The following is a 10,758-nucleotide window of genomic DNA, read 5'->3' as shown; positions in this document are numbered from 1 at the left end:
CATTTTGCTTTCTTTTCTTTTTGTTTCTTTTGTTTTATCATCCTTGTCATTGCTAATTGTTTGCTTAGCTTTGGTGAATGCTTATGGTCTCAAGGAGCACCCTCACATCAAATTGACCACGAAATCAACCGAACCTTGAGACAAGTTCGTAGGCTTTATCAAGACGAGGGAATAGGCTTTGGTGATATAGTTGATAGTGAGAGTGATACTTACTCTTCAAGTTCACCACGCGAATCAATGGCGGGACAAGAGAATGATGTCTTGTTTCGTGAGTTCGGAAATCCGGAGGATTATGAGCTCACGGGAGGGATTTTGCTACCCGTCACGGAAACCAAGTTCTCAATCCATCCACAATATACTCGAATGGTCCAATCGGAGCAATTTTCAGGAGCACCCTCACATTTGGACCGATTCCTTGAATTGTGCGCAATGATGCAAACCAGTGAAGTGAGTCAAGACTACATTCGTATGCACCTTTTCCGACAATCTCTCACCGGACGAGCAAAGAAATGGCTAAAGCAAGTAAAGCCTAACTCTCTCACAACATGGAGGGAGGTTGTAAAGGCGTTCTTGAAGCGCTTTATCTCCGAAGAGAAGACCGCCGAAATGAGAAGAAAAATTGCATCATTTGAGCAAGAGGCCGATGAAAGTCTTGGTGAAGCATGGGAGAGATTCAAAGAGTTGGTGCAAGCATGTCCCCACCATGAGTACAATCAAGGGTTGCTCATGCGGTTTTTCTACGACGGATTGGAGCCCATGTCAAGAGCCAATTTGGATGCGGGGGCGGGTGGCCAATTAATCAAGATCCCTCAAAATCAAGTTGAAGCCACAATAGAAGAGGTAGCAAAGAATTACTCTTGGGGGGGCCGAAGAAGAAACGCTCCAAAGAGAGGTGGTATTTATGAATTGGAGAAATTTGATCAATTACAACATCAAATTGATCAACTAACAAAAGGGCTTTCCAAATTGAACACGAGTGTGAATGCAAGCTCAAGTGGTGGAGCAAGCTCTTCTCAAGTTAACTCTTTCTCTTGTCAAAATTGTGGAGGAACGAACCATGATACATCCTATTGTGGAGGTTTAAGCCCCGAGCATGTAGCGGCATACAACACTAGGCAAGAGGGATTTAGAGGAAGCGGCGGTGGAGTAGCTTGGAGACAACCACCACCCGGGTTTGTACCTCAATCTCAACAATGGAACCAACAAGCTCAACCTTCCTATAACTCCAATCCTCAATATCAAAATCCACCTCCATCTCAACCCCAAAACCCAAGAGGAAGCTATCCAAGGAACAACCAATAAAACAATCAAACCCAAGCACCTCAAAAAAACCATCAAGAACAAGCACCTCAAGCGGAGCTAACTCAAACTCAACTCCTCCAAGCCATGCATGCGCAAATGCAATCTTTTGGGCAACAAATGCAAGAGATAAGAGCCCACAACAAGATGGTTGATTCACAACTAGCTCAATTGGCCGAGAGAACTCCTTTTAATTCACCATCCACTCTACCCGGACAACCACAACCTAACCCATCTCACAATCCAAAACCCGATACATGCAAGGCGATCACATTGAGGTCGGGAACTTCCTATGAAGGACCAAATGAAGGGGATAGTGAGGGAAAGAAGGGAGGAGAGAAGAGTGTGAATGAAAACAAGGGAGGTGAGAAAGAAAAAGGTGATGAGATAGAAGGAGGTTCGGAGAAGAAGAAGATAGACAATGAGAAGACAACTTCAATTCCTAGTGAGGTTAGGAATCTTGATGGACCGGTTCCTTTTCCCGGTCGGCTTGCGGAGAGGAAGTTGAATGACAAATTCACAAAATTTCTTAGTGTCATGAAGAATTTTCATATCAACCTCCCTTTTCTTGAAGTTGTGACACAAATGCCATCTTATTCCAAGTTCCTCAAAGATATTCTCACCAACAAGAGGAAGCTCAATGATGAGCTTATCACCCTTCCACATCAATTGAGTGCTCTTGTCCAACATAAGATGCCCAAGAAGGAGAAAGACCCGGGAAGTTTCACTTTGCCGGTGAAAATTGGAAATATGGAAGCTAGGGGCGCCTTAGCCGATCTTGGAGCAAGTTTTAGTTTAATCCCTCTATCCATTGCTCAAAAAATCAATATTGAGATGATCCCTACAAGGAAGACAATTCAATTGGCCGATCGATCGGTGAAATTACCTTGCGGAGAGCTTGAGGATGTTCCAATTCAAGTGGGACACATCTACGTGCCTTGTGACTTTGTAGTGATGGATATGGAGGAGGATGTTAACACTCCTTTGATTTTGGGACGTGAAGCTCTTAAAACTTTGGGGGCGGTCATCAATTGCAAGAACAACACCATCACTTGTGAAGTGGCCGATGAAAAAATTGTCATTGAATTTTCGAAGTTGCTCAAGACCCCCATGGTTGAAAAATGCTATAGAGTTGATGTTGTGAATGAGGAGCTAGATCGCTTGGGGAGGGTCGTGATGAGGCCTCAAGATCCAATGATTGAAGCCCTTACATGCAAAGAAGAGTTCCACTCTCAAGAGGCTAAAGAATTTGTCATGGCAATGGAAGAATCCCCAAGGGAGGAAGTTGAACAACAAGTTGAGGTCGAGATTGAGTCCAAGGAGGAGAAATTGGAGGAGAGTTCTAAGCCTCCTCCCAAGGTAGAACTCAAACCCATTCCCCCTTCTTTGAAATATGCTTTTCTTGATAAGGAGGGAAAATACCCTATTATTGTCAATGCTACCCTAGATGGTCTTAATTTGGAAAAACTTCTTGATGTTTTAAGGAAATATAGGGATGTGATAGGGTATAACATTGATGATATTAAAGGTATTAGCCCTTCTTTATGCATGCATCGTATTCATCTTGAGGGATGATCATTCCACCTCCATTGAACCTCAAAGAAGGTTGAACCCCCACCTTCAAGAGGTTGTGAAGAAAGAAATCTTGAAACTACGTGAAGCGGGAATCATCTATGCTATCTCAGATAGCAAATGGGTTAGCCCGGTTCATGTGGTTCCAAAGAAGGGTGGAATGACCATAATCAAGGATGAAAAGGGAGAGGAAATCTCCACCCGGACGGTGACCGGGTGGAGAATGTGCATTGATTATAGGAGATTGAACAAAAACACCAAGAAAGATCATTTTCCTCTCCCTTTCCTGGACCAAATGCTTGAAAGGCTTTCTAACCATGCTTTCTTTTGTTTCTTGGATGGGTATTCCGGATTTTTCCAAATCCCTATCCATCCAAGTGATCAAGAGAAAACTACTTTCACATGTCCATATGGGACATTTGCATACCGAAGAATGCCATTCGGATTATGCAATGCTCCCTCTACTTTTCAAAGATGTATGACTTCCATTTTCTCTGAGATGCTTGAAAAAGAAATTGAGGTTTTCATGAATGATTTTAGTGTTGGTGGCTCGTCTTTTGACACTTGTCTTTTTAACCTTGAAAATTTTTTGAAAAGGTGTCAAGAGACGAGTTTGGTTTTAAATTGGGAAAAGTGCCATTTTATGGTTGAGGAAGGCATTGTCCTCGGCCATAAGGTTTCAAAAAATGGCATTAAAGTAGATCCGGCCAAGGTTTTGGTGATTGAAAAGTTGCCCCCTCCTACTTCCATCACGGGGGTACGGGCTTTTCTTGGGCATGCCGGTTTTTACCGGAGGTTTATCAAAGATTTTTCTTCAATTGCCAAACCCTTGACTGAACTACTCAAAAAAGAGATTGTTTTTGACTTTAATGAGGCTTGCCTTGAGGCGTTTCGTAAGCTCAAGGAAGCTCTCATTTCTTCTCCCGTGGTGCAAGCTACGGATTGGAGCTTGCCTTTTGAGCTAATGTGCAATGCTAGTGACTTTGCAGTAGGTGCCGTTCTTGGTCAAAAGAAACAAGGAAAATCTTGTGTCATCTACTACGCAAGTCGGACTCTAGATGAGGCTCAAAGGAATTACACAACAACGGAGAAAGAGATGTTGGCGGTAGTGTTTGCATTCGATAAGTTTTGGTCCTATCTCATATGCTCAAAAGTTATCGTGTACACGGATCACATCGCGGTGCGGTATCTCATGACCAAAAAAGAAGCAAAGCCTCGCTTGATCCGTTGGGTTCTCTCTCTCCAAGACTTTCACATGGAAATGAGGGACAAGAAGGGAGCGGAGAACTATGTAGCGGATCATTTGTCTAGGCTACCATTTGAGAACAAGGAGGATGTACCAATTAATGATAAGATAGGATTCGAGGCTCTCATGGCTTTGGTGTCAACTTCTACTCCTTGGTACGCGGATATAGCCAACTATCTTGCGTGTGGAGTCGTTCCCCCGGAGTACTCTTCTCAACAAAAGAAGAAGTTTTTCAAGGAGGTGAGAAGATACTTTTGGAATGACCCATACCTATTCAAGCAATGTGGAGATGGCCTTTATCGGAAGTGCGTTCAAGATCATGAGATTCAAGGTGTTCTTGAGCATTGCCACTCACTACCATGTGGAGGACATGGTGGTGTTGACAAAACAGTGGAAAAAATCTCTCAATCCTTATTGTGGTGGCCGACAATGCATAAAGACGCCCACCAATTCGTTGCACAATGTGATAGATGTCAAAGGAGCGGAGGTATTACCAAGAGGGACGAAATGCCCCAACAAAGTATTCTAGAAGTGGAACCCTTTGATGTTTGGGGGGTAGATTTCATGGGACCTTTCGTTTCTTCTTGTGGGAATCTATATATCTTGGTAGCGGTCGACTATGTGACAAAATGGATTGAAGCCATACCCTCACCTACCAATGATCACAAGGTTGTGCTTAAGCTCCTAAAGAAGATCATCTTTCCTAGGTTAGGAGTTTCAAGGGTGCTAATTAGTGATGGAGGCTCCCATTTCGCCAAAAAGCAATTTGAAGCTCTTCTCAAGAGATATGGAGTTCATCACAAGGTTGGATTGCCTTACCACCCTCAAACTCAAGGACAAGTGGAGGTCTCGAATCGTGAAATAAAAAATCTTCTTGAAAGGATGGTGAACAAATCAAGGAAAGATTGGTCTCTCAAACTTGATGACATGCTATGGGCTCTTAGGACGGCGTATAAGACTCCAATAGGCACAACCCCTTATAGGTTGGTCTATGGCAAGGCTTGTCACTTGCCGGTTGAGTTGGAGTACAAGGCTTGGTGGGCCATTAAAGAGCTCAATATGGATTTGTCTTTGGCCGGTGAGAAGATATTGCTTAAGCTCAATGAACTTGAAGAGCTTAGAGATGATGCTTATGAGAGCTCAAGGTTATATAAGGAGAAGACCAAAAAGTGGCATGACCAACATATTAGAAACAAGAATTTTAAAGTTGGAGACAAGGTTTTGCTTTTCAACTCAAGGCTTCGTTTGTTTCCGGGTAAACTCAAGTCAAAGTGGTCGGGTCCTTTTGTGATTTCAAAGACTACTCCTTATGGCTCCTTTGATTTAGATGCGGATGGTAACAAGTTCATGGTTAATGGTCATCGTCTAAAGCATTAATTTTGCAAGGAAGAAGTTGGTATCATCGAATGTATATTTCTTGATCCTTTGGATCCCAAGCCTCCCACTTGAAGGATTTTTCTCATGGTCAAGCTAGTGACCTCATAAAGAAGCGCTTCTCGGGAGGCAACCCGAGTTTCTAACTCCTTTCTAAACCTTTTTTTTTTAATTATTCCGATTCCACTTTCTCCTTTTTGAATTTGAATTTGAATTTGATTACTTTTTTTACCTTTTTGGTTACAAGGTGTTTGCATGATGAAGGAACAAGGATTCTCTATCTCGAAGATGTGAGGAAAAATCAAAACTACTCTGTGCGACCTGTGCGCGCTACCTGTGCGGGCGCGCTGTGTGATCTGTGCGGGCGCGCGTTCACTGTCAGAACCCGCACAGAATTTATCAAAAGTTGAAGCTCGAGGCAGAGAGTTTGCGCGACCTGGTGCGCGAACTCTATGCGGGCGCGCAGCTTACCTGTGCGGGCGCGCAGAGCAGGTAAATCGGGTTTTTAACCCCTTCTCCCCGATTTCCTTCTCATATTATCGACACCCTATTTTCATACTCTCTTCTCTCTCCTCACAAACCCAAACCCTAACCTTCACAAATTTCACCCATTATTCACAAATTCCATTAATTTTCTCTCAAATCCATCAAAAACTTTCACTCCACTCACAAATTCACCCATTTTCTCTCTCCAAAGTACCCAAAAATCCCCCATTTTCATGGTTTGCAAGGTTCATTGAAGGTGGTGTTCTTGGAGGCTCTTGGTGGTGTTCAAGCTTCTACATGGTGGTATAACTCTAAATTTTGCTATTTTATTACTTAATTTCAATTATTTATGCAAAATTTTTAGTTATTAAACATGAATTAGCTTGAGTGAATTGCATGTGGTTTTGGTTTTCTTTGTGAGGGATTTGTTGGTTATTAGTGTGAAATTTGGTGATTGTGGGGACATTGTTGTTCATACTATTGTTTTTGAAGCCATTTTCATGAAACTAAGTTGAGAAATTTGGTGTTTGAATTGTTGAAAATGCAACTAATTTCATGAGAATTGCTTGCTATCATAATGTGTTTTGATTGACTGCTTTGTTGTTGATTTTTGTTGTCTTGGGCGTTATATTTGTTTGGTTAGTTGTTAGCACTAACCCTTTTTGCAGATTGTTAAAACTTGAGTTGTTGTTGTTGTTTTCCAATTGTTGGTTAAGTTCGAAGTTAGTTCTCCTTTTGGTTGGAATTTTTGTGTTGGTTGAACATAATGAGCAAAAGAAGGAGCAGAAAGGAACCCAGGTTAACGGTTGAAGAACCAAGTACCCAACAAACTCAAGCGCAAGGACCTAATGTTCCCCCTAGATTGAGATTTTCGAACAAGGTCCATGCTACGTTCTTCAACGACCTTCATGGCCGAAAGTTAAATCCCTCCCAACACTATGATCAACGCTCCATGAGAGCTTTAGGGATTGACGACGATATAAAGTCGCTCCTTGATAACTTGGGGATGAGCGAGTTCATAAAACATCAATACCGAACCTATAAGGAGCCAACTTTCGAATTCTTGGCATCTTTTCAAAAAGAGCCTCTTGGGAACGACTTCCAGATTTCCTTTCAATTGTTCAACAACCGGCACTCTATGACTCTGAGTGATCTTAATGTTTTGTTGGATCTGAACCCCGAGGCGGACCTCCTTGCCCCTTCGTTGAGCTTGTTCCCTGAGTATGATGCATTTAGATGGTGGCGAACGATTACCGACTATGATGAATTCAACACCCGGTATTCGGTGGCCAACCATATAATCCACCCTGTGCTCCGTATTCTACACCGTATTCTAGGGTTTGCGGTGTTTAGCAAGCAGGATTTGAGCAAGCTCTCTCATGAGGAGCTATTTACTTTGTGGGTAGCCACTAGGGAGGAATTGAAAGGGCGGCTCAATATGGGGTATTGGTTCGTCTTGTGTTGCGAGGCAATCAAATCGGGCCACAAGACAGGAGAAATTGCCCTCGGTGGGATGATTACCAAGATTGCGAAGAAGCTCAACTATGAACGCTTCTTCCCCTCGTGCACTCAAGTGGGGGCCGACAAAGATCTATTCATCGACATTCAGCAGATGAGAAGGTCGGGGTTCCTCCAAGGAACTTTAGATGCCAATAATTTTCACGACTGGATTGTTGACAGAGAGCACCATTGTATCTTTCCATACCCCATCCGTACATCCCTGGAGCGGAATGCAAGGAATGTATGGAAGATTCCGAGAGATAATGGTGTGCTACCCACCGCTCTGGGTGGCTTAAGGAATATGGAAGTCGGCCAACAATAACAACAACAGCAACAACAACAATAGCAACAACAACAACAACAACAACAACAACAGCAACAACAACAACAACAACAGCAACAACAACAACAACAACAACAACAACAACAACAACAACATCATCATCATCAACATCAACAAGGCATGAGTAGCCTTGAGCAACAAATGATGAGCATGCAACTTGGCATGCAAAGCCTATTGGAGAACCAGCAGGGTATGTTTTTGCAAACCCAAGCTCTTTATGGTGCGGCCGTGGATAGGGGTGAGGTCACCCCCCCAGTAAACTACCCCTATTGGCCACCCCAACAAGGGCCGGTCCCTGGGTGGCAGGGATCACAACCTACTTGGCCCTATTGGCAAGGGCCCTCCTTCCACGATGTTCCCCGGGTATTTTACCCGACGGAAACCGGGTACGATTATCGTGCCCCCGGGGAGAGCGTTTTTCGGGGTGACCCCAACTATCCATACGTTGATCCTACCCATCCTTCCCCTCTTCAGCTTCCCGCCCCTTTCGACCGGTTGCCTCAATGGCAACAAGACCTATTTCGAGGTCACTATGGTTGGCCTCCGAGTTACTCCGGTGGTTGGGACCCACACGACATCCCTCCGGACGGTTTCTCTTATGACACCGAGGATGATGGAGATGGTGACGAAGCCGGCCCTAGTGGCCACTAGCCCCCTTGTTCTTTATTTCTCCCCTTTGTCCCCTCCTAATGTTTTTAATTTGGCGCACCGCGGACGGTGCATTGTTTTAGTGTGGGGGTGTGTAAGATACAAAGGGATGTTTTTTTTATAGTGTGGGGGAAATCTTGTCTTCATGATAGTGTGGGGGGGGGGGGATTTCATTGTAGGTGGTAGAGCTCTCATGGTTCGGTTGGCTTTATCATGTCTTGATGTTGATTTATCTGCTTTATTGTGATGATTATGTCCCTGGGTGATTTTGATAAGTGTTTGCTAATGTATTTGCAAGTGTTTGTGTAGGTGATGATGCTCCCATGAATAAAAATCCAAACTCCCGATAGTCCAAACTTCCCTTAATCCAATTTTTCTTTTTTTAGTTTATTTTATTTTATTTCTATTTCTTCTTTTTGTTTAAATTCTTAGTTTCTTTCTTTGAATTTTAACTTTTTATTTTATTTTTGTTTCTTCTCAGTAGTTTCTTTCATTTTGGCTTACTTTTGAAGCTTGGAAATGGAGATAAAGGAAGTCAAAGGGCAATTCGAGCCCCCTCAGTGAGATTGCATAATTTATCTTGTCTTCATTTCAAGCGGCATTTGGTGAGACCATTCCTCTCTTTTATTTTCTTTTTCCTTGGGTGTTTAGCTTAGGATTAGCTTAGGAAGAAGTTGAATGGTTCGAGGATGTTTGCTTTTGGTTCTATGGAACCTGGGATCGTTGATGTTGTTATCTAACGATCACTTGTATGACGATTGGGATTTAATTGAATTATATGCCTCGTATGTGAACCTTTTTGATTTCTTCCTCTTTCTTTTGTTTTGTTTTTCCCTTTTTATGTTACAAGCCTAATTATGACAATTTGAAATGATTTTTGATGTGTAATTTGCTCACTCTTTTGGATTGGTTTGCCTCGATGTGTCTTTGAATGCTTATCTTCCTAATTGATGAGGGTTTACACGGTTTGAGAATGCTTTGGGTTGAGTTAGACACATTGTAAGCTAAGGTAGCCCGGTTTAGAACTTTTAAGGACGTTTGAACCCTTAGCTCACGGGAAAGTGGTAAGATGGTGTTGCTCTCTATGGTGGATAGGATTCCCTTGGGTAGTATTTGCTATATTTCTTACCCCGTGTGAGCGTCATTTGTTCTAGCCTTCATCATTCTTGTGAGCGACACTTAGGATCCTTAACTATGCATGTCTTTATCTTTGTGTTGGCATCTAGCTCCCAAGATCGCGACCGTATAACTCTAGAGGAAGAAGAGGGCATTTTTTCTCATTTTTCTTTGTTTTCTTTGTGTTTTGTTACAAATTTGGTTTTCATTTTTACATTCACCCTCTTGCTAACCAATTTGAGCCTTATTTACCCTTTCTTGACTTAGCCATATTACAAACCTATCGGCCTATGTTCTACCAACCCTTGTAGTTAGTGAAGCATTGGCTTGTGAGGTTTGAGTTTGATAATGTTGAAATTGAGCAAGAAAGTTGTGTAATTTGATTCAAGTAAGGTTTTGAAAGGCTATTCATGAAAAGAGTACACAAAAAGGCTTGGCAAGAAAGTTGAAAGGACTTAAAACTCAAAAAAAAAAAAAAAAACTCAAAAAAAAAAAAAATGAAAAATATTGATGTAATGTGGTGGGTTTGTTTTGAAAGGTTGTGAGTTTGAAGAATTGGCTCAATTCTTAGGATGTTCTTGAGAGATGTCCACTCTTACGCTTCACTTAGGAATTGCCACCAAAGTTTTCAAATTGTTTCCCAACCGTAACCCCTAGCCATGACATTACAACTCTACTTAAGACCCTTGGATTCTAGAGGGGCGTGGTCAAAGAACGGTGGAGGGAGATAGATTTCAACCCTATAGAGAGAGTATGCATAGTTGAGATGTCGGGATGACCTTATGACTCCACATAAAATTTTCTTTCCGGTTCCCTCGAGGAACCATGAGGAGCTAGCTAGAGGATGAATTGAAGCTAGTGGAGAAAACGCAGACCGTCTTGGTTGGGGCTAGGGCGGAGAATGAAATCATTAGTTCTCTACGCTTAGCTTAGGTTTGTCTTTTTCAACCTTGAGCATCTTGGAACGTGCCTTCCCTCCTTGAATTGAGAAAGATAAGTATTCTTTGATGCATTTATTTGCAAATGAGTCCAAATTGAGCATTTCATTACCTTGAGGTTTGATTGGTTTTGCGAAAACATTGTCATGTTATGTTTGTTGTGTTTGTCTTTTCGTTCCGGTTTCCCTTGCTTGAGGACAAGCAAGAGGCAAGTGTGGGGGATTTTGATGAGTGGC

At 42.5% G+C, this 10,758-nt stretch overlaps 1 non-coding gene across 1 annotated transcript; it reads right to left on the bottom strand.

Moving 5' to 3' along the window:
• Positions 1 to 603: 603 nt before the first annotated feature.
• Positions 604 to 711, bottom strand: LOC145606797 (small nucleolar RNA R71). The gene has a single exon (XR_014105435.1). It is a non-coding gene; the product is annotated as a small nucleolar RNA R71 (small nucleolar RNA).
• Positions 712 to 10,758: the final 10,047 nt, after the last annotated feature.

Source organism: Chenopodium album, chromosome 2 (assembly GCF_948465745.1).
Source record: "Chenopodium album chromosome 2, dcCheAlbu1.1, whole genome shotgun sequence".
Lineage (NCBI taxonomy): Eukaryota > Viridiplantae > Streptophyta > Magnoliopsida > Caryophyllales > Amaranthaceae > Chenopodium > Chenopodium album.
Note: the sequence above shows the minus strand (reverse complement) of the source record. Positions and strands in the feature narration are given on the sequence as shown.